Here is a 25,885-nt window from a genome sequence, read left to right on the forward strand (position 1 = left end):
CTTCTGCAGACAATGCTTTCCCTCTTCCCATATTTGTTTTGTTACTTCGAATATTATTAACGCACAAGCACAATTTAACTGGCCAAAAATGCATTCGGAAGCATATTTATACCAGGAGTATACATATGTGCAGGCCAGGTAAAGCGAGAAAAACCCGGGAACTCCCGCTACTTACGGGGATCCCCGCAATAAAAATAGGAGAAATATTTATTTCGAACATATTGTGCGAATATACACTTTTAAAATAGAAAAAATACGTCGATAATCCCCAAAAAGAATGTATGTGGGAAAGTATGTATGTGAAAAATCCTCGGGAAAAATTTAAATTAAAAGAAAAACACAACTGTAAATTACTTTGGGAATTTACGCACAATATTTAGTTTTTATACATACATATGTATATGTTTATGGTATGTAAGAAGTAAAATTTTAATATTATATATTTTGAATTGCATTATTTTACGAATTATTTATTATTCTTCAAAAAAATTGAAGTTTTTTTTAGTGGCCCTATTAATTTGGGACACCTATTTTCTCGAAAAAATGTCCAAATAAATGAACGAATGGAATTGCGAGTTCTATATTTTAGGAAAAATCGTTAATTCGACTCATTTATCCACTCAAAATATTTGGTGCATTTTGTTTCAATAGAAAAAAAATTATCCTTAAAAAATGGGGTGGCCCTATAAATATGGGACACACTGTATTGAAAATTTGAATAAACGACTGCACACCTCTAAATTTTAACCAAAAAGGACGGGTTTTCTACTATAAAAGATGAATTCCCAACCCAAAAGGAATGATTTTTTATTCAGTTCAATAATGGACCAAAAAATTGAATTTTTAACCAAATAGGTGAATTTTCCTTTTACAAAGATGAATTTTTAATCAAATAGTCGAATTTTCAAACAAAATTATTAAAATCCAACCACAAACAGCTGCATATTTAACGAAATAATTTAATTTTTATGCAGAAGACGATTTTTTTTGAAATACAGTTGTATTATCAACTTAAAACGGTAAATTTTTAACAAAAAAATATCATTTTCAACCAAGAAAGATGAAATTTTAACCAAATAGTTGCATGTATTCGAAACAAAAGTCAATTTACAACCAAGTAGTTGCATTTCAACCAAATATGTAGTTGAACTTTCAATGAAAGAGGATGCATTTTCCACAAAATAGTTGGATTTTTCGCCAAACAATTGAATTTTTACATCAAGAAGACGAATACTTTTGGCGACAATTCAATTTTTAACGAAAAGTTAATTTTTGACAAAAAATATCACTTTCAACCAAGACAGATTATTATTGCATAATACGTGATCCAGATTGGTGAAAATCACGTTATCAATATTTCTTGAGTTGCTAATTCTATGGAGCGCAGCGCACGGTGATTGCGACATGCGATAAGTGGGTCACAACCACAGGCAGCGCCTCTGGAAAAGCTAAACGTTTTACAACATTTCGCCAACAGTCAAGAGTCTACGACCATTTTACCGACGTGACGTGCCACATTGTACAATGTTAGAAATTGCATTTCGGAAGCAATTTTATGACGGGATTCGCAGATATCTTCAAAAATTATTCATGAAGGTTGCTACTTCTTTGAAAAATCGAGAATTTGTAATCGGTTACAAAAACGCAAAAGTCAGGATGTTGAAAATTTTATGAAATCCTTTAGCGATTTAGCCGTTTAAAAACATTTTTTTATCAAAAATCTCATAGCTCTTCTTGACGATTTGTACCATATTAAGACTTAAGCAAACATTTTAGAAGATTGGAGAATTGTTTATTCAATATTTAAAATTGATCAATTTGATTTTGATTTTAAGATGTATCATGCAGAAGAAAAAGAAGAAGCTACGAATTTAGGGCGTACACTGTGTTATGACGATATGGCCGAAGAACTTCACATAAAGTGCGCTTCAATGGCCTCACATTATTGTTATCGAATGACCTCCTCGACTCGGCCTTTCATGTCCTAATTACTGTCTTTCTACTGCCATTAACGTACTTCTTTCGCGCTGGTGTAATCCTGCAACTTGGCTTATGTGCCTCCATAAAACTAATAAGAAGAGTGTATACAATTTTTTTTACAATAATGATTATTCTTTAGTCTATTACACTATGTGTATTATATTTTACCGTTATAATATAGTTTTTTTTCTATTAGAATAATATAAGAGGAAATTATTTTGTTATTTAGTCAATCATAATATCATTATAAAAGAAATTAAAAAGGAAACAAAAACTGCCCGTGCAGAAATCACCAGGTATCTTCCCGGTCCCAGGCTTGGGCCAGGCCAGGGGCCTCGAGCCTGCCTCTAGCTTGTATTTCTCAATGGCTCGACCTCGACTAGATAGGTAGTGGAAAAGTGCCTAAAATACATGGCAGATGGCGTTGGATGATTTTGTGCATTATTTAATATCCACTATGTAACTTTGTGTGTGCTTAAAAGAGTGTCAGTTTTTTAAGTCGTAAAATGCCTAAAATAATAAAAATCCCTTGTAGAGTCAGGAGACATCGAGCGTTTAATCTAGCATTAATCTAGCGTAATTCTTACCTCTAAATCACGATCTTGTAAGTATATTATATTTATGCAGGCGTAAACAATTATTTATGTAATTAAAAAGGATTAAGCACGAAATGATTGTATGTGTATTGTGATTGATTGTATAGATGCAGATGCAGTCGATGAGGTAGAATCAGAACCTGAAGAGATACTTAATGAACCCACAATTGAAATGCCTTTTATAAATAAGAATAATATTATAAATTCTAAACTTCCAAGAGCAAATGAAGATCCCATTGTCGACGAGGTTGAGGATACCACAGATGCTTCTGGTAGTGGTTCCATAAATAGTTGCATAAAAAAATATAGTCCAATAAAAAAATGCTTATGAATCGATATTGAACTAGGGTAAAGCCTGGGCCAGGCTCGGCGATCGAGCCAGGCCTTGTCCAGATTTAGAGTTTCATTCTAGCTTGACATAGGCTTGATCACCAGACCAGGGCCTAGAATTGCCAGGCTTGGGCCGGGTTAGGCCCACAACCAAATTTCCACACGGGTGCATTCAAATATTCAAATTTGCAGTAACCAGAGAAATGAATCAGCAACCTGAGTTGGAGAAGTGTTGCGGAACAAAAGTGTTATTTACAAATATAAAACGGGCATTTTAAATTATTCTACAAATCTATACTCCCCACATCAATCCCTACCCTCACCAAGCGAATTACGCTTACCCCGTATGAGGTATACTTAATGGTACAATTATAATAAATAATTTATGGTTTGAAATCACTTTATTTCATAACTTTAGGTTGAGGTGAAATTTACTCGCGTATTACTCCATAGGCTTCTCGCGTAATTCCACGTAATAATCTGTAAGTGTAACGCTAAATAGTCGTGAGTAGATTTCGTTTATGTTGTATTTTTATTACATTTTTTCATACTAGATTTTTTGCACTAAAAGTTTAGGACCCTGAAACGCACGAATTTTATGTACACGTTAATTGTTCTGAACAATGTATACAAAGAAAATCTTCATTATGCACTGAAAAAATGGTTAGTTGAGTCAACTATTTCGTTAGTAAGATATGGTACTGCAATTTTATTAGTTGATACTACTATTTTAATAGTTCTTATAACAATTCTATTAGTTTCCGCAAATGTTGAAAAAAATGATTCTTACCTAAAATGCCTTATATTTTGTACTAGATTTGTAATTGGCCATGAATGATCATCATACATCAACTGTTTTTATTGTTATAAACAATTGTATCAACCAATTTCAATTTTTTTCTTTATGTATACTAATCTCTTCTTTCCAACTTAACGCAATCGAAAATATTTCAAAAATGATTACTAACCAGGAAAAATTTGTTGACAGGAAGTATATTTAAGGAGTATATTTAATTGTTTATAAAAAAAAAATATTAAACAAGTGTCCAAAAAAAAACATCTATTTGTGGAAATTTTCGTTTATTTCAAAAAGTTCCATAGGCAGCAAGTTAATACGGATATTTAATTAAGATTTTTAGCTGATAATTAGATAAAAATTGTTATAAGCAATTTATTCTTAAAAATTATGAGGCATGTACCTACCGACACATTTATTAAATAAATATCCCAAATGTAAAAGTTTTTTACTTCAGTAAATGAACATTTATGTGTAGATATAGAAGCAGCTTCCCTTATCGCCTTTATTTAATATATTCCTGATACTGGCATTTTTAAACGTAACATGAAGCACTTCTGCTGAAAAGAAAAATGTATGAAATGTATAATTACGATATTCCTAAAATAACTAGCGAAGAAAATTGCTATAAATTATTAAATTTTGTACTCCAATTTTGTGTAATTAGTGAAAGTTTTATGCATTTACAGTGAAAAATTACATTTTAAAACTTCAAAACTCCTTAAAAATAATTCCCATGATGATTTGCCTAAAAATTGTAATTTTGTGTGGTAATGGTAATGTTATTTATTATGTTTATCACGTAAAATTTTGATAATAAATTAATATTAACTAGGTTTCAAGAAATATTTTAAGAAGATTTAATAGGCATAATAAAATATCAACACCTTCTCCCACTAATATTGACCTATTCTGTCGTAATTGGGAAAAACAACGTTAACAGCAAAAAATTATAAAATTAGTTTTTTATATCGTTGGAATCGTAGAGAAAATATACACCTGGTCATTAAAATAATTTTTTCAAATTTTGTATAGTTTTAAAAAAATATAATGCTAAATTTTAGGAAAACACCTTTAAACGCAAAATCTGGCGAGTTGTGATGTAGGGGAGATCCGTAACTGGCCGTTAACTGCAGGCGTAAATCATAGACGGTCGAAACGTCACGGAAAAATGATAGAAAACGTCGTAACGGGATAGTTGTGGCGTTTGTAATTAACGAAACGCCGTAACTGCATTTATTATAAGTTGCAAAATGCAAAATTGTCACTGAAACTCTGAATTTTGTATAATTATTAACGGCAGTAAAGCACAGCAGTTATATTGTAAAAAAATGTAATAAGTAAAAAATAATGTTTTTAAATATCTTCAGGTGTTTAAAGAAGAAACAATTACATAGTTGGAAAGTTTCAAAAAAAAATTGATAAAATAGTTTTAATAACCACATACAGTGTTCCTACTTATCTAATTACCCCTGTTAAGAAAATCTTATCATAATTTATTGGTGCTTAGCAATTGGTTTAACTTATTATTATTATTATTATCAGTTTGAGAGTGAAGACGGCTTAAAAGCCGATAAAATTACACACCCCGTCTAGTACGCGGTCACCCATCCGAGTATGACCGAGCCAAGTGCAGCTTAACTTCGGCGATCCCACGAGAAGCCGTCAACATTTGCATATGTTCAAGCGGACTATTTCATATTAAAATGTATGTAAAACATAGTATTTTTTCAGACTTAACATTTAAGACATGTATTTTGTAATATTTTATTTGTTTGTTAAAATCTCTTTGATTATAATCAAAGTATGGTAAACATGTTTTCATTCTAAGTTAATAATTTCGAGTTTGGCTGATACTAGATACATCCGGAATTTAAGTACATGTAGTAAATAAACATGAATTAGTTCCGCTATAAATCTAGAGTTTCGAATTATTCGTAATTTATAAAATGTAATCATTGTTATAACATTCTTATCCTTGTTGTCGGTAAAAAACACGATCGTATTTGTTTAAAGCTGCTTTAAAGATCACTTTAAAAAAATTATTGATAATAATAATAATAACGGAGAGTCTTGAATTTCAAATATGAAAGATTGACGAATTTTAAATTGAAAGTCGTTAACATTAAAGAATTTTCAGTCGTAAATCTTCAGAATGAAACTATTAAAAAATAGAATAAAAATTACATTCCTACAACACATAAGTCCTAATGATGGTATAATTTGCAATTCTACATTTTTTAAATTCAAGAATTTTGTATTGTCATTTCAAAATTGTAAAAATTTGAATTGTTTATCTTTAAAATTCAAGATTTCTCATTTAAAACATTCACGATTAAAAATTATAATTTTTTTTAACTAACAATTCTGAATTTTTGATGATTTGCATCTGAAACTTCATCAATTTAGAAGATTTAAAATACAAAATTGAACTATTTAAAACAAACTCGATAATACACGTTAAATATTGACGAGTCCTCAACTAAAACTCTAAAAAATTCAACAATTTTCCATTGTAAATCTTTAAAACATTTAAACTACGAATTTTTTATTTTTTTATTTAGAATTTTAAAACTATGCACGTTTTACAATATAAAATGCTTTCATTTCAATAATTTTCCAAAAAACCGATACAAATTTCATACCTTTAAAATATAATTCTTGAATATTGAATAATTTTTAAAATTCAAGAAATATCAATTGAAAATCTTTCAAAATTAAAGAGTATTTAATTTTTAAAATTTACAATACAAAATAAAATTTTTGTAATAACTCGCTTTTTTATATTCGATTTGCCGTGAACGACGTTTACTCATATGCAAATTTAGTTAATAACAATAAAAAAAAGTTTAGAAAATGAATTAAAATTCGCGATACACTTTTTGTCGCTTTTATCGGTTTCATTCATCTTCCAGTTAACGCTGTTCTTACAAATCACGGCAGCTGATCCACTCAAAGAAAAAAAACTAGGGATTGAATTTTGTTCATGTGGTTTTCTGACAAACTCATTTTGAACTTCAGTTATTTTTCTCTCTTAACCAAAATGTAAAATCTAATCAACATTTCAATTTCTTTTAATATTCGTAGTGCTTAATATACACCAATTATGGTTCAATTTTGTTTTAGTACATTTTGACGCCGATTTTTTGTTCAAAATGAAAGCTTAATTTTTAAACAAAAAATCGGCGTCAAAATGTACTGAAACAAATTTTATGTATTAAAATGTATCAAAACAAAGTTTATTGCCGAGATACTCTTCAAATATTAGCGCCGTAATATCCTCGTAATAAGTGTGCAATGATGCATAATAGAGTTTAAATATGTTGGTTTTCGACGAATAAATTCTTCCTCGCTTTAGGATCAATGAGATCCTTTTTTTTAAATAATTTTAAGAATTCATTTTTAAAAACAATATTAATTTTATATCTTCGTATACTTAATATCAGTTGCATAAGGCAGGCGTAATAATATCCTAAGAAAGTATTTAGCACAGAATTGCCAACATTTTCAAGGCCGAAATAAGATTCTAGCTTTCTCGATGCAGTGAGACTTTCTCCTGAATTTACTATTCATGGATGAAGGTGAATTCATACTAAATTTTGCTTGAATTTAATGCTCCACTATTTAGTTTTAACGAGGGTTACGCCAGCTTAATGTTAAGCTGACGGAACCCCATGCAAAATAAACGTTGGATCGAGTTTTATCCTATCACATAATTAAAGACTCATTTAATGCTCCTCAAAAACACCAAACATTATTTTCCAAAAGCCATCCTTAATACTGAAAAACCACCCTTAATATAAATCATGCATAAAGTGTAAATCTGACCATACTATAATTAAGGGCTCATTTAATGCCCCATTGCCAAATTTAATGATTCACTATTTTTAAAAAACCGGGGGTTACGCTAGCTTAATATTAAGCTGACGGAACCCCATGTGAAATAAACGCTGGATCGAGTTTTATCCTATCACATAAGTAAAGGCTCATTTAATGCTCTCCAAAACTATTAAAAATTAATTTCCAAAAGCCACCCCTAATACTGAAAAACCACCCTTAATATAAATTATGCACAAATTGTAAATCTGACCATACTATAATTAAGGGCTCATTTAATGCCCATTTAATGCTCCCATTTCTTTTCAATAATGGAGCATTAAATTTGCCAATGGGGCATTAAATTAGGATTAAATGAGCTCTTAATTATAGTATGGTCAGATTTACAATTTGTACATAATTTATATTAAGGGTGGTTTTTCAGTATCAGAAGTTGCGTGTGGAAAATAATTTTTTGTGGTTTTGGAGAGCATTAAATGAGCCTTTAATTATGTGATAGGATAAAACTCGATTTACGTTTATTTCACATGGTGTTTCGCCAGCTTAACGTTAAGCTAGCGTAACCCCTGGTTTTTTTTTTTTAATAATGCAGCATTAAATTTGGAAATGGGGTATTAAATGAGCATCAAAGGAGACCTTAATTATAGTATAGTATGATCAGATTAACAATTTGTGCATAGGTTTTACATCGATTCGAAGATGTGGTTACGTCAGCTTAACATACCTCGACATTACACCAGTAATAACGGACAGCACGGGGCCAGTTGTGAACCAGTATGATGCCTAACGTTGGTGGAACTCTTATGTCAATATTTTACCAGTAATACGTAGAAGTACTGCAAAAGTAGTATATCAGTATCACGTCCACCGTTTGCGGAACACCCTTGCCGATATTACACCAGTACCTGGTCTAAAGGAAATAGCCGCAGTATAATTGACTTTGTTGTTGCGGATGAAAGACTAAGAGACTTAGTCAAAGATACAAGAGTCATGAGGGGTCCTGAATGCAATACTGATCATTACCTTGTGATCTCAAAAATTAACTCAGGTCGGGGATGGAAAAAAAAGAGAACCAAGAAAGCAAAACAAACGCGAATCAAAATTGAGAATCTACAGAAACCGGATGTGCGAATAGATTTCCAAAATAAGATAATTGAAAGCATAGATAGGGCAACATGGGAGGACCGTATAAAAAACACAGATATAGAGGGCGCCTGGACAATGTTACGGGATATCCTTGTTAGATGTACGATCGAAGTGTGTGGTACCGCAGTTGTAGGAATAATGTCTAGTGACGCACGGTGGAATGATGACATTCAGGCTGCCCAAAAAGAAAAAAGAGAAGCGTACAAGAGAACTTTGAACATCGCAGGTCTTAGCAATGAAGAAAGAAATATACGTAGAAATGATTATAGACGCGAAAACAGGATACTTAAACGATTAGTTAACGATTATTTTATTATTATTATTATTATTATTATTATTATTATTATTATTATTATTATTATTATTATTATTAGATACAATTAGAGCAGAAGAAGAGATAAAAATACAAAACGACTTTGAAGGAAGCAGGAAACTACTTTATAAAAAAATGAAAGGAAACAAAAGTACAAAAATTGTCAATATGAGAAATAGTAGGGGGGAAATGGTATATAATGCAGACGGAATACAAGAGGCTTTCAGAGACTATTTCAGAACACAATTTGGAGATGAAGCTATAGGACACTACAACTGCTATGTTGAACACGATGCGATGGAAAACTCAATTGAGAAAGTATGTGTCACTGAGATTAGGGATATAATTAAGAACTTGAAAAACGGTAAGGCTGCCGGGGTAGACGGTATTAACGCTGAAATGCTTAAACACGGTGGCGAGTACATACCACATAGTGTGCGAATTGATAAATTTATGTTTCGAGATGGGAGACGTCCCAGACGATTGGTAAAAAGCGATTATCGTACCAATATACAAGAGAAAGGGAGATAAAAGCGAGTGCAATAATTACAGAGCATGTAATTATTGTCTAGAAAAAGCTTTTGACAAGGTAGATAGAAGTAAACTTTGGGAAGTCCTGAAAGAGTATGGAGTCAATGGATGGATCTTACAAGCTATAAAAACAATATATACAGGTAGCAAAGCGAGTGTAAGAGTGAATTGGAAACTGAGTGACTGTTTCGATATTATTCAAGGAGTTAGACCAGGATGCGTTATGTCTTCATGGTTATTTATATTATTTATGGACAAGTGTTTAAGAATGGCTCTCTTCGATGAAGAGGGTGTGGATCTCCAAACAGTAAGGGTACGTGGGTACGTGTTATGGCAGAGTCTATCGAAGACTTACAAAGAATGTTGAATAAACTAGATGCAAGCATGAAGAGCATGGGCCTCAAAATTAACGCAAATAAAACAAAAACTATGGTGTTCGAAGGAAAGAGTGAGAAAACACTATGCAAATATTCTATTAAATGATGAGAGAATTGAACAAGTGGATAAGTTCGTATATCTTGGAAGCTTATTTACTAGGGACGGGAAGATAGATAAGGAATTAAATAGACGAATAAATGAAGGTAAGAAGGTTATTGGTAGAGCAGGTCCCCTTATCAGAAGTAAAAATATATCAAATAAAGCTAAAATAGTAATAGATAATTCCATATTTGTACCGACAGTACTATGCGGTAGCGAGACATGGACTTATCAAGAAAAAGATAAGAGTACAATTAACGCAATTGACATGAGATTCATGCGCATAATATGCGGGAAACCCCTGATAGACAAAGTAAGTAACGAGACAATTCTAAAAGAATGTGGTGCAGAAGAGACGCTAGTAGACACATGGGAAAGAAATCGGTTAAGATGGTTCGGACATGTTGAGAGAATGCCAAATGAACGACTAACCAAACAAGTGTATCAAGACAAAGTAAATGGCAGCGTGCCCAGAGGTAGACCGCGGAAAGAATGGTTAGAATGTGTGAATGAGACCCTAGTTAGAAGAGACATAATAAGTCACAGAAACACGAGAGCCTGCATAAAAAAAGCATGGACATAAAAGAAGCTAGAGAAGTATGCCAGGACAGGAAAGTATGGCGGCAAATAGTTAATAAAAAGAGTGTCAGTAGAGTGAATGAAGCCTGAAACAAAAGACCTTGGCCACTAATGGACCTAAGCGGGGAACCTTACATAACGACTTTGTGAGGTTCTTCGCTTGGGGTGATTGCTAGAGAGATTGATCAGCAACCTGGGTCAGAGCAGTGTTGCGGAACGAACGTGTTATTTATTTAAATAGCTAGAGAATTCTGGATCAATCTGAAAAATCTCTATCCCTTCCACATGCTACCCCTTTCCCCTACCGAGTGAGTTACGCCTACCCCGAAAGGGAAATAGCTTAATGGTGTAATAAATAATAATAAAGGTCAGTCCGGAGCCAGTTGTAAACCAGTATAATGCCAACCATTGGTTGAACTCTTGTGTCAGTATCTTGACAGTAACATGTATCAGTACTGCCCCAGTAGATGACCAGTATTAGGCCAACCGTTGGCGGAACTACTGTGCCGGTATTTCACCAAAGGTGACGGTCAATACTGGGCCAGTTGTGAACCAGTATGGCGACAACCGTTGGCGGAATTCCTGCGTTGGTATTCTACCAGTAATGACAGTCAGTAGTAACTCAGTAGTAAACCAGTACTATACCGATGGTTGGCACAGTACTAACAGACAGTATTGGTATTTGTTCTGAATTATAACTGACGTTGTACAGCACCAGTCGTGAACTCTGGCTAATATCCGACTTTTCCCCCTGGGTTCTTGAACTTGTTTAACTGATTCTGATTAAATAATGTCAGTGTACGTTTTAACGGGTTTTTGTAATCAAACTGGGTCAACTTAATAATAAATCAATATAAAACTAGAAGGCAAGTAATCCGAAAATTATTCATAACAAATTTGTATGAGTTTTCACTCTTTTTGTAAGAGTAACTTTTGTCCATTCATGTTTTTCATGGCTTGTGTCGTTTCTCCAAAAATTTCACTGCTTTCATTTAGAAAGGACCCCGCACTAAATGTATGGGAAAATGGCTTTCGGTGGATTTAGCTGAAACTTTGTAATTTTTAAGGTTATAAGTGCCGGATGAAATATCCGTAAAAAAAATCCAAAAAAATAGACAGTTTTAGAGCTATGCGGCGCTAAGCGTTCAAGATCAGTGAATAAAACTAATTACAACAGATTTTGTTACAAAAGCGATGTTAACATAGAAATCACGGTTCAGATCGTGGTCTGTCATATTTTCGCCTACACCGTTGACTCATATAGCGCGCTTCTCAAAACGATCAAACGCTAAGCGCTCAAGATTTTAACTTGACTAATTAATCACTTCTTTAAAGGCAGAAATAGTACCCAAAGTAACATTAGTAACTAGTGCGCACATACCGATAATAACAGTCTACCCTTCGCAAGAGGGTTGAACGCTATGCGCTCAAGATCAGCGAATAAAACCAATCCTAGTAACTTTAGTGACAAAAGCGATGTCACTATAAGAATCACGCATCAGAAAGTAGTCAATAATATGTTTAGCCAAACCAATGAGTTATATTGCGCGCTTCTCGAAACGATCAAACGCTAATCGCCCAAGATTTGAACTTGACTAAGTAATTACTTTTTTAAAGCCAGAAATGGTATGCAAAGTAACATTAGTAACTAGTGCGCACATCGATAATAACAGTGTACCCTTCGCCTGAAGGCCGAACGCTAAGCGCCCATGATCAGCGAATAGAACTAATCCTAGTAGCTTTAGCGACACAAGCGATGTCTGTATACGAAACACGCATCAATAAGTGGTCAGTAATATGTTTAGCCATATCAATGACAATATGAGTCAACACCGTTGACTTATATAGCGCGCTTCTCAGAACGGTCAACGGTGTAGGCGAAAATATAACAGACCACCATCTGAACCGTGATTTCTATGTTGACATCGCTTTTGTAACTAAATCTATTGTAATTCGTTCTATTCACTGATCATGAGCGCTTAGCGTTCGGCACTCTTGAGAATAGTACAACGTAATTATCGGAATGTACGCACTAGTTACTAATGTTACTTTGGGTACCATTTCTGCCTTTAAAAAAGTGATGAATTAGTCAAGTTAAAATATTGCGCGCTTAGCGTTTGATCGTTTTGAGAAGCACGCTATATGAGTCAACGGTGTAGGCGAAAATATGACAGACCACGATCTGAACCGTGATTTCTATGTTGACATCGCTTTTGTAACAAAATCTGTTGTAACTCGTTTTATTCACTGATCTTGAGCGCTTAGCGCCGCATAGCGCTAAAACTGTCCATTTTTTTGGATTTTTTTTACGGATATTTCATCCGGCACTTATAACCTTAAAAATTACAAAGTTTCAGCTAAATCCACCGAAAGCCATTTCCCCGTACATTTAGTGTGGGGTCCTTTTTTACGATTCAAACAAAAACACGAATACTATCAAAATATAACCAATGACATATTTGTACCTCTTTTTTTGATAGACAACTTTTGCCTTTTACATCTTTTTATGGTGCAAAATTGTACCTGATTCATTTTCCTTTTCGTATTTTGGGCACATTTACCGCGAAGTAGAATTTTCGATTTTTCATTATTTTTCGTGCGACCGAATTCCGACTCCAATATTTTATTGTGTTATTTTTAATGCTGTTTTTTACGAATGAATCAAAAAGTTCGAGTCAGATAAAACAGTGATTAATATAACAAATTTGTACATCTTCTACAAGATTATCGTAACAAATTTTTTGATTTTTTTCGAAAAGTCGAAAATTCAAGTTTTTATCGCACGAAAAATGATGAAAAATAAAAAATTCAATTATGCGGTCAAGCTGTGAAAGATACGAAAAAAAATTAATCAACTAAAAAAAACTTCGTAAAAACTAAAATTCTGAATAAAAATAAATTTTTTTTTTAAAATGCCACTGGATCTGAAATAAAAATTTTATGAGTTTGAATAAAGCGCTCAGAAAATGATAATAATATGGACAGCGGTTTTTCAAGTATAAATTGTCATGCATTGAAAAGATCATGTGAAAATTATATAAAGATTGAAGGCCTACATGCAATAAAAGTAGGTGGATTCATTACCATAATCCGGTGTTTCTTTTTAATTTAAATATTTTCCTAAAACCTGGATTCGAACTTGGAAACTCGCGAAGTGATATTTATCGAACACAAAGGTGTGAAAATCTGTCATTCAAGGATGCTGTTACATGCTGTTACCTCATTTTTTGTTTAAATTAAATATGAACCTCTTCGTGTTATCTCAATGTTCATTATTTGTAATTCAAGTGCACAAAATTAAAATGATGATTTTTATCGAGCGAAGTCGTTTACTGACTGTTTTAATAAGATTTTCCCATAATATTAACTAGAAAATTGATAATTAATTTAGTAAGGCTTATTATTCGAAGTTAATAAGACTTCTTAATCAGTACTTTTTAATTGAATACTCATTATTCAGATGAGGGAGTAGATGTCAAGTTTTCGACAAAGGGTACACTCTTGTATATAGTTCAATGTTTCCATTATAACTGCAAATCTTAACCGATTTTCATGAATCTTTTTTTTAATTGCTTCAAATTATGTCAATAAACTGATTCTGCTAATTACAATTGAATAAAGTCATACCTTCCTTACTTAGTTTTTGTGACTGATCTGCATTTCATAATAATGAAAGGGTCATTATTTACGAGCAATTCGATGCATTCTAGGGAGTCTGCCTCGTAAATTTTACGAGGATCGATGGAGAGTGCTGCAAGAATCCACATACGGCTGCACTGAGCGTCACTGCAATTTTTCTCTATTGTTCTCTCCAATATGATTATTACACAAAATATAAACATTTGATAAAAAAAACCGGCTTTGTCCTGAAGAAAGAATCTTACATTCCTTTTTATAACTTTTAGAAATCAAGAATTGAACTTGAAGAATTTAATTGAAGTTGACATGTTTCGGTGTTTTTAAAAAAAGTCATAAAAAGGGGTGACTTATACCTACACTTAATTTATTACTATTTTGACATAAATTTTGCATTAAAAATTATATAACATACTTGGATCGTAGTCCAAAATGTTCGTATTATATTGATTAAATGTATCAGGCAACAAGTAAATGAAAAAAAAAATGTTTTTATTCACGATCTAATAGTGATAAATTATGGGAAGTCAAAATCCTTCTAACCATGAGGGTCCCTATGTTATTTCATTTTTGATGAAAAATATATTTCATAATAACCGTTTCAATATTAAAAATTAAAACATAGATTGGAAATAATTTTCCAAAAGCAATAAATTAACTGCTCGGAGAAATCAATTGCAATGCATTTTTTTTAAAGCTCCGAAACATGTCATTTCAATTTTCAATTTTTTGATAACAATACAATATAAAGTGCAATTTAGTGGGTTTAAAAATTTCTGTATAAAAATTTTTGAAAAATGAAATTCCCCGTTAACATTAAAAAAGAAGAGATGCAAAATCCTCGGCATAAAAGTGTTCCGATGAGCGCATTTTTGTAAGAAATAAACTAACGTTTGGTTGGTCAAAAAATCCGATTAGGTTTTGAGATATTAAAGAAAAACTATTTTTAGGGGGTCAAATTTAAAGAAGGGGGTTTTCACCGATTATTCAACAAATAAGCACGTACAAAAATACGCGTCATTTTCAGAAGGATTCAAACGGAATTAAGGGGCATTCTTCGATATTTTTCTACTATTTCTACAAATTTCAAATAATTTAGCTAAATATAAGCTAAGTATAAAAAGCGAAAACATCATGCCAAAATCATTTGGCAATTCATTTGTATATAGAAAAGAACTTTTCGTTTCTTTTGACATAAAACTTTGACGAAACACAGTTTCGATATTGTCCCTCTTAGCAAATATCTGAAGACCTTGGCCCGTAGCGCGCGGAGCTTCGCGCCAAGTTTGAGTGCACCCATGGCACGCGGGTGCATTTTTGTGCATCGCGCTCGTATTCGTGCGTTTAATGTGTACACTTGAACTATATTTTTTCAAATATCATCAATATTATAACTTAAATCCAAAACTGTGATTTAAACTTCTGAGGAATTACAGCCATGCATTGTAACTGAAATTTTGTTTGATTTGTTTTTAAAGAAGGTTCTCAAAGCACCTACGGCCTTCCCAGGAAAAAAGAACCGATAGAAAGCGAGTCGGTTTGAATTGCGTATCTGTCATTTGCAGATTAAAATAATAAAAATGCAATCGGTTGGCCACATTTTTAATCGCGATGCTTTAAATCTGCCGTTCCACATTCGTCAAAATGCTGAGTGAATAGAGTTGAATGAGACGGACAATCCTGAAATAATTCCTATGATCATTCTACGATTCATTAATGTGCATGTGAATGGATTGAGATTCAATATGAAATGTAGTTCTTAAAAGAACACATCCAATGGTAAAAATACGATGAGCACATAGCAATTTTCAATCAGCGTGAATCTACTAATAGTTGGTTACCTCAGGTTGAGTTCAACTAAGTGAACTATGCAGATTACAATTTTAAAGAATTAATTGTTTCGAATGAGAAGTATGAGGTAATAAATTTGAATAGGACAACGCTGAATAATAAAAAATTATAGAAATTCAAATCAAATAATATTGTAATATATTATAATTGATGTGGCAATTTATTTATGAATTCAATGATTATTTAGTTGTAATTCTCTTTTTAAAATGGTCCACGTGTTAGAAACAAACTCCGCAATTCGCCTATATCGATTTGCATCACAAACATCCAAATGTATAGAATTTCAATACCCGCATTTTTGGTAAAGGTAATTTCGATAAGATAAAACGTGAGTGTTAGTTTTTGTAAATTTAAGATTCATATATGGTCAATGTGAAATAAATAATAAATGTTCAACATTCTGATGTGGTGTGATGCAAATATGTCAAAAAAAATGTTAACCAAAATCAATTAAAATGTCTGAAAATAAATAGTCTGCAAATAAAAATAGACTTCATGTATCCTAGGATTTTCTTAAAAGTTTCTCATTGAACTATTTTTTAATAAATAATTTTAAATATTTTAAATAAATTTGTTTTATTTAAATTAATAATTTTCTATCGGAATTATCGTTCCTCTATCGTTTAATGCTGATTTATAACCGCTACTGATTGGGCCCGAGAAAATTACGTGGCCGATTAAAAAAGTTGATTTCTCATTCAAAACTCACTCTAACCAGTCTAGCCTATGGGCAGCTATCTGGAATTCCAGTGACAGATACGCAATTCAGAAGACCTCAAAACCCATTCAAATGCAAGTGAATCGATTTTTGTTTCCTGGGTTGAAGATTACATTCTCATTACGACACTCGCGCTTCGCGCTCGATAATTTGTGACCGATTGAAAAACTCCATCAAGAACCGTGCAGAAATTGCCCATTTTATTCCCAAGTTCCGATCTGGGCCCAATCGGATTTTCCACATGTGGCCGCAAGGGGGCAGAAAGTGTGGCTCGCGTCAGAACCACGTCGGGTCGGGTTAGGTTAGACAAGATTATGTCAAGTTTACTATTTTCGTTGTAATATTGTTTTGTTTACATCGAACTTAAAATAACAAAAGCAAAAATTACATTGCGAGTTCGGAAGCACAGGATTGTTAGTGGGATTTCTTATATCCGCAATGAAGACGAGGATAAACTTCCGAAAAGCGATTACCTCTCCAATTAATTCGAAACTTCATATACCTATCTATTTTGACGCGCTGATGATGAATAAGGCAGTAAAAATACCTGCAAATTTGAGTTTAAAGGTCAAAACCTCAAAAACTATAAAAATTCCATGTTTTTCTGTTTATTTCAGACGATAATAAAAATTTACAAAAAAGTTTTAAAGATAAGTTGCAGATTTTTTAATAACACACATATTATGTTGAATATATTTATACTCTACGACTGATAGTTTTCGAGAAAATATACGATAAATATGAAAAATCGCAGAAGTACTGCAAACTGTTTAGCAATTCGACCTAAATTGTATGAAGAAATTATAAAAATTATACAATTATAACAACAATATGTATTTTTAAAAGATCTAATAATTTATACTTGTTTTTGGAATATTTTTATAAACGATTCTTCAGATATCTATATGGTCAAGGTCGAATGTCATACATAGCGAAATTAGTGACTTTTGAGATTAGGTATGTCCGACTTGATTTGTTCCTCTCAAACTGCACGAATATCATTTCCATTCCTAAAGTTGTACGTCAACTTCCAATGCATTCACATCACTTGAAAACATTACTTTATACAAAATATACAACAGTGATATCTGCAAATCTCAAATATTTAAAAAATGTTCATATTGTTTAGTAATTTCGGAAAGTGACAAGGATGAACAAATAAAGTGATTTTAAGGAACTTCTACCAAATTGGCAATATCAATTTTAACATCTGATTATTTGAAATTTTATTGTGTTCGCTTTTTAGCACAAGTCAGTCAATCTAATGCAACGCCATTTTGGTTGTTTTTGGACTGGTTGGTGCCGTTCCGTAATCGAGCATGCTCGACTTTACAGTGATTCTCAATCTTCATGAGAAATAGAATTTAAAAACATTCATTTTCTTAATAATTATTATGAACTATTAACTATTTGTCAAATATAAATATGAAAAACCTTATACTTAATCAGAAATTTCATAAAAATCTTAATGGATATTTAAAAGTATTACATAATTGACATTGGGGAAGTTAGTTCTGACTGTTGCTACCTGAAAAAGGCCCAAAATTTTCCACTTGGCCGTCATTAGTCCTAGCTTAGTTGCTGTGTGCGAGTTAGCTATCTTATCTGAGACGGGACGAATTTAATCTGTTTCCTAGATTCTAGCATTCAGTCGATCTTCAAGTTCAAATAAGAAATAATCAATTTCTAAGGCGAATGATGGGATTTATTGATATTTATGTGCAGAGCTGCAACTTTATTCATTCTGTCGTCATTACCATTAAATACTACGCGCTTAATCGACATTTAATCCAGATTCCAGAACGACGTTCTAGTGAAAACCGAAATTTCTATTTTATACTATTTTTGAAGAAGTCAGCCCGTGAAGGGAATTTTGGGACTGAGTAGATGTATATTTGCATAGGCCTGGAGGAAACCAACAGAGGTTCTCAATCATAAAGACACAATTTACACACTATTTGAACCCCTAAAATTACGTGTTCTTAAAATTTGATATTTTACCGCTACATTGATGATATTTACAAAAATATTTTTGACTTTTAATTTTCCAAATTCATGATAAAAATTACGCTTTTGAAATTTTCTCTCCCAGCACCCCGAAGGATATTAAAAAGTTTAATCTCCAAGATATTAAAGTTTCAACATGCAGACATATCTAAATATATTTTACCCATAGATATACGTTCCCGTTTCAAAATGTTGATATCCTCGAGGTTATACTATTGAAATCTATGATCTGAAACTTCAATATTTATTTTTCTCCGTGATCAGTTCAAAGATTTTTAAACTTCATATTTTTAGTTGCAAGCATCAAAATTTCCTTGAAAGATAAATTGTAAAAAAGCAAGCGTATATCACTTCAGAAGTATTTTCAGTTCCACACGGATAAAAATGGACATTAAGGTGTAATGACTGGATAGTAAAATTTAATATCCAGTTATTAAATCATAACACTAGAGTTTTAATATCTCGGTATAAAATTTTAATGTGAAGTCTTAATATCCATTTTTCTCTGGGCACATTTTTCAGTGGAACAAAACTATACAAAACTAATTTACTTTAGTTCGGTGAAATTAATTTCTATCAAAGGCTTTAGAAAGGCCGACTTTGACTCTGGTTATTAATTTTGATACACTTTTTGATCATTTATTCTCGCTTGAGCAAAAAACCTTATTTCAACCCAGTAGTGAACGTAGCTTGATTCTATTCGTGTCTTCGGTTCGCATAGTTTCGACCGTACAAGCCGTACGGATTGATACTCGAGCTACTCAGTTTCCGCCTACTATACCAAAGTCGTATCAGGTCGTTTTTAGACATACAGTACCGGCCAGAATTCTCAGTCCACTGAAGAAATTGAATTAAATACATGCCTCTCATTTTTCGTGAGTATATCAGCGAGAAATTAGGTGAGATCGATTTTCAATAAACCGTTAGAAAGCTTATTCAATTTCGCGTGGATTTAGCCCTACTTAAAATATTTCCGGTAAATAGGAGCCGAAATAGAATGTGGGAACGAAAATTGAATGACAAATTTTATATTCTCAAATTCCAGTTTCTGCATACTTCGGGAAAATGAATGAAAAATTGAAAATTCGCTAAATTGAAGTGTAAAATGTCCTCTTTAAAATGAGACGAGAATCAAATTTTCCATTCATTTTCCTGAAGCACGCAGAAAGTGGAATTTGAGAATCAAAAATTGGTTAAAATGGAAAATAGGTCGTCGGACTTTCCCACATGCTCTCTCGGCCTCTAGTTACCAGAACTACTTCATACAGGGTTTAATCAGCGAAAAATTGAATAAGTTTTCTAACGAGCTTTGAAAATATTTCTATCCAAATCTCTCTAAAATACCCAAAAAAAAAGAGAGGCATGTTTTTAATACGATTTTTTTAGCGGATTAACAATTCTGACCGGTACGGTAGACAAGCCAGTTTGAAATCAAAATTCTCCCATAATAATTATTGACCAAATTTATACATAAACAATTCCAATTCATAGTCATTTTTAAGAAGTCTTACAAAAAAAATCTACAAGCTTAGGTCCCGATAATTTTGCTCATTTCTGTTGAGTAATTCATTTAATATTATTCACAAATTGTTATTCGTTTATTTCTTTAGTTGTTTTGAGGCATAAGTTTTAAGAAACAGAACATACTTGAATATATCCCGTATAACTGTTGATAATTCAATTAAAATAATATTGTTCTACATGTAAGGATACAAATTCTTCTCATGACGTTCTAAAGGAATTCATTCTCGAGTCGAGAAAAATCAATTTGAAAGGGATGCAGATTCAGGTTCTACAAATGGACTTCTTCTCGCTTCACGTGAATTCTTGTCTTTTATTTTTCAGAAGAGGTCGATTTAAAGGCCTTTAAATTTAAAAGAGCAATTTGGTCTATGAGCAACCATTTTTTTCTCTCTGTATACCGAAATTTTAGTACAAATAGCTGGACATTTTCGATACGAATTCCAGAAAGAAGGGATTATTTGCACCAAAATTTCGGTATGCATATCAGAATTTTTTCCCGATACTTGTATAAGCTTCGTTTTTCAGAGTGATATACAATTGGAGTATAATTTCGGTAGACATTTAATAAATATATAGTTTGCGTTGTACCATTTCCTGAACACTAAATAGTCAACTAGTTTTTGTGAAAAGATGATTTTTATTTTATAATTGATATGAAAATATAATATTGACTTCACACTTATAAATGAATTAATCAATTTGTGATGTTGCTGAAAATACAAAAATGAAGACAGATTCTATAGAAAGCAAGGCCTGGCTTGACCCGCAGAAAATTCGGGACGTTTGGCAACCCTGTATGAACCGCTCCAACAGAAACAAACAAGAATCGCCGGTCATGGTGATCGAAACTCCTTTTCCGGAGCTATTTGAAAAAAACGTGACTGAAGAAAAATTGAGAATTCAAAACGTCAATTTTTTCGATAAAAATCATTTATTTATGTTCAAAAGGCTAACATTAAACTGATATACATTTGATTTGCAAAGAGCGTTGAAGGGGAGGGGGGTCAGATAACAATGTTACGTATTTCTTGAACGGCCCCTAAATGACAATGATATAATTTCAAAATAAGCAGACCACCATGGAGCCAATAAAAAAGATTATATATTTTGTAGAGAAAAATATCATTTATAGAGCGTCAGTGTAACGACTGCCTATGCATCTTCGAAATAGAGTTTTATGTGACTGGTCTTATAACATTCGAATGACTTCATTAAAGAGGGTTTGTTCGATTTTCTCCTACTATTTATTGATAGTTACTCCAAATATTTAATAATGTGCTTAATTTTTATAAGACTAGTGACATAAAACTCTATATCCAAGATTCACAGAGAGCCACCTAAATTTGGAACTATTTTTCTCGTGCACGAAATGGGGAACATTTTTTTTTTTTTATTAAAAAAAAAGAAGATAAATTTTAATTTGTACTAGGCATAGTTGCAATGTATTACTTTACGAAGGCAAGCTTTTTGTTTTTAAACATTGTATTTAAGACCTAAGATTGTTTGACTCAAGCTCTAACATCAACATTCAAACACCTCATTATACTAAATAAATACTATAATGATATATATGTATGAAAACGACTTCGGGATGTCAATATTCTTAATTTAACGTCTGGGAAACAACAAATTGGAATTGATAAGGGAAACCCTTACTTTTCTACTTCTTCCAAATTATTTCTTCAGAATTGTATAATAATAAACTTTCGGAATTAGACCGATTCCCTCATCAGATTATCTGTTATAGAATATGAGCAATTAGAAGAAATGGTGTAAAGTAATAACGCGTAATATAAAGAATTAAAGGAATATTAAATTACGATACCTTTTATATTTCGCAGAATTTAAGCTTTTTTATGTATTTTTTTTGGAATTAATTATCGATATAGAGGGAAAATACAGCGTAGATTTACCTGTGCGATGCAGAAGCATGTTAAAATGAAATATTAATTTATTATTCAAAACATAAAAATTTCTATGATAGGTAAGTTAAAAAAATTAAAATCACATCACATGTTGAAGGTGCATACTCCGTCAACTTTACACAATAATTTTTTTAACTTAACTATCGCAACATTTTTTAAGTTTGGAATAATTAATAAAAATTTAATAAATTTGTCAACTTAGCATCGACTCTTATAAATACGTATTCAATTTCATTTTCAAATAATATTTTATACTATTAATAGTTCCCAAAAACATACATAAAGAATACGCCTAAATTCTGCGAAATGTAAAATGAATCTTAATTTACTACTCCACTAATTCTTACGACATCCGTGGCGACAAAGTTTTAATGTGGATTCCTATAGGATTTTTTTACGACAAATACAAATCTGAAAGTTCAAAATCGATATCTCGAAGTTTTCGAGATATCGACTTTTTTGTTAAAATGATTAACTTCTGTATTTTGCTCGTATTCACCTTATTTCTGTGGCTTGAATCTAAACGTACGGACATGTCAAGGTTAAGGGGGAGTATAGACACTACTAATTCCTTATTATGTATTCCGATAGCGTTTTTTGCGAGAAAAAGGATTTTGAATTTCACAAAGCGATATCTCGAATATTTTTTGAGAATACTGCAGTACTCACTCTTAGCTCTTTCCAACCTCCCATGAGTGACGGCAAAATCACCCCTGTAACTGGTCACGGAATTTGAAAAAAAAATCGATATCACGAAAACTATTCGTGATATATTAATTCCGAATTAATATGTTTTCGAAAACATTACAATAAATGACCAAAAATGTAGATTTTTTGGTACTTTATAAGCAGCTGTACTTATGGACTGAAAAGGTTTAAACGGTGGGTTCAAAATGGTTTTTAGATTGAATCTAAGAGTGCCTTAGATTCATTTGAATTGAATATTGAAAGTAGGGGGCGCACTCACTGAAAAGGATTGAGGTCAGTCTGAAGGAGTCTCAGATTGAAGTCACGGATTCAAATAGTGTCTCAGGATTCGTTCAGATGGAATTTGGTGTTGACGATTCGGATTAATTTTGAGAACTTGCTTCGAATTGGTTCGGAATTAATTGCTATCCGAAACTTTTGTCATTTTACTTCAAAAGCCCATTTGCTTTCCAGTTTGCGGTTTTTATTTGATATTTCTTTTAAATAATTGTTAAAAAGAATAATTCAAAAATTGTTTCGGATAACCAGGGGCCTGTAACCTGTATCTAAAATTTGATAAGGTATATTCAGACACATTCATAAAAAAGTAAACGTAAATTTTGGTTTCTTTGCAAACTGTGTTGATGCTAAAATTCTAAATCTTCAATATCTAGAATGTCCAGATATAAATGACAGGCAACTGAAAGAAAATATAGAAGCCTAAAATTTCTGAAACATAATTGAGCCTGCAATTCAGATCCTCATGAAAAAGTTTTGTAGGAAAATCATCATACAAATTATTAGTGCATGGATACATTTAAAAGAAGCTTCTTTTGACATTGTGAATTAATTATTTCAATATTTTCATATTAATTTCTATAGTTATTTTCCTTTAATACTTTTTCGTAAGAGGGAGGGGGGGGGGGCTAGATTAAGTTAATGTTCCCTCTACTAAATCAAAATAGATCTTCAGTATTTTAAATTAAATGTCCAACCGGTAAGTTTGTCAAAGGGGATTAGAATTAAAAAGGGCGAAACATAAAATTCCACTCATCAAAACACGAACGATTTTCCAAAAGCCCGTTTCTCGCGACTTTCATTCAGTTCAGGAGTCTGGACTGGAGCAGAAAAGGAAAAGCCTTGCAGCAGAAGTGACCAAAGTCCAGCAAGCAATACGTTGCTTATGGCACTGGACAGACTAATGGCTCCGATTCAATGTGCTCGAGGAATCGGAGACAGCCTGAAACTGAATTCGATCCGATACGGATCGAAGGTATAATATGTCGGTATCAGTTCTACCAATGACCTGAATCGTCCCGAAAACGCACCTCTCTGAGTTTCCACTTTTCTTACATCCAGTCGATCTCAAAAAATTCCTGTCAGCATGCAAGAACAGGGTCTAAAATGTTTGAAATTTCATAACTCGTGATAAATTTAATATTGCTTAGCTCTCATTGCCCTGCTAGCTACATCTAAATGTACAGCAGTATTTAAATTCTAACTGTCCAAAAAAGTCACGTAATTCATATTAACATTTTAAGCCCTGTGGGAAAGAGATTCGAAGGTTGCTGTTACAGATTGTTGGTAGTTTGGTACTCACATCATCTTGTTCACGATATTGTTTTCGCTCCAGGTCCACTTGAGCAGAATTTTTCAAAATTTCCCAGAGACGTCGAGGGATCACAGTCACTTGGTAGTTTTCCGCTTTCTGACACGAGAATAAGGTGAAGGTGTGACACCACTAGAGAAAAAACACTCATCACTATCACTAGGGGCCCAACCCCGATCCGACGGAAACCGTGGGTTCGTTTTTAACCGTGGCCGACGCTCATCGCGCCACAGTTAGTGTAGTTATAGAAGAGAAAATGATCAGAAACAGCTTCTTTCATTTGTTAATTGTTTGTAGTTGCGGAAAATGGAAAAAGCGTTCATTCATCCAGTCGGTCTGATGAAATGGAACCTCGGGCGAGGATCGAAAACGGACGGTAGGCGGCTATGGCTATCCGCTATGCTATAGTGTAGTAGTTATGCGGGAGAGAGACAGAGATGGAACGAATGCCCCTGCTCTCCGATAACGAACCTCAGCTTAGTTGTGGCTCGGTGCAGCAAACTTTCCTGACTGAGAGCCGAATGCCTCTGGAGTTGTGCCCACTGGACTCAGGAGTGCCAATCCCCGTCAAAGTTCCTAGAACTGTGGTTCTCAATCACTACTATTGACAGAAAAATTCCTAGATATTTTTTATGTTTTTTCACATTTTTCTCAACGTTTTTTGGTTTTGAGAATATTTTTAGGGGGAGTGGGAAGTGGAGATGAAATTCTACGTTTCAGAACCTAAAATGATTATTTTTGGACAAAAGGCGTTTATTTATTATGAAATGTTAATTAAAACCTTTCAAATTTTTATTTTTTATTTTTTCCATATTTCTTGCAGGTATAAGTAATTAATTTTTTCAATTTAAGGAAATCACTTATTATAAAATATCGGAAAATGAGGATTTAAATATATATTAAAACATTCTAAATTGAACGAGAATTGTTAGTTTAAAATATTTAAAATTAAATCAATTGAAAAATGAATGCTTTCGAAATCCAAAATTGAAAATGTTCAGAATTGAATTATTTTAGTTTGAAAATTTATAATTTAGAAAATTAATACAATTTCTAACATACCAGTTTCAATTGCACTTTTTACGCTCGTGTAGCTTTATATTAAATTTTAAGAGTTGTACAATTTTTCAAATTAATTTCAAAATTCCAATATTACGAATTTGCCAGTCTTAGTTTTATATTGTTCCAAATTGTAGAATTTTTAATTTAAAACTAATTTCCTGAGCAATGTTTAGTTTTAAAGAGTTTCAAATAGTATATTTTCAGATTAAAAATTTATATATGTTCATTAGTCATTTTAAAATGAACATTAGTTAAAATGAGTTATTTCGGGGGGGGGGGGG

At 32.5% G+C, this 25,885-nt stretch overlaps 1 protein-coding gene across 2 annotated transcripts in view; it reads right to left on the bottom strand.

The window, feature by feature from the left end:
* Nucleotides 1-25,019, bottom strand: part of LOC117177159 — a 182,969-nt gene extending 157,950 nt beyond the window's left edge. For both annotated transcript variants that reach the window (XM_033367663.1, XM_033367662.1), the window contains exon 1: nt 24,534-25,019. The gene's annotated coding sequence lies outside the window, so the exon portion shown is untranslated. The remainder of the gene's footprint in view (nt 1-24,533) is intronic.
* Nucleotides 25,020-25,885: the final 866 nt, after the last annotated feature.

This window comes from Belonocnema kinseyi, chromosome 7, assembly GCF_010883055.1.
Source record: "Belonocnema kinseyi isolate 2016_QV_RU_SX_M_011 chromosome 7, B_treatae_v1, whole genome shotgun sequence".
Taxonomy (NCBI): domain Eukaryota; kingdom Metazoa; phylum Arthropoda; class Insecta; order Hymenoptera; family Cynipidae; genus Belonocnema; species Belonocnema kinseyi.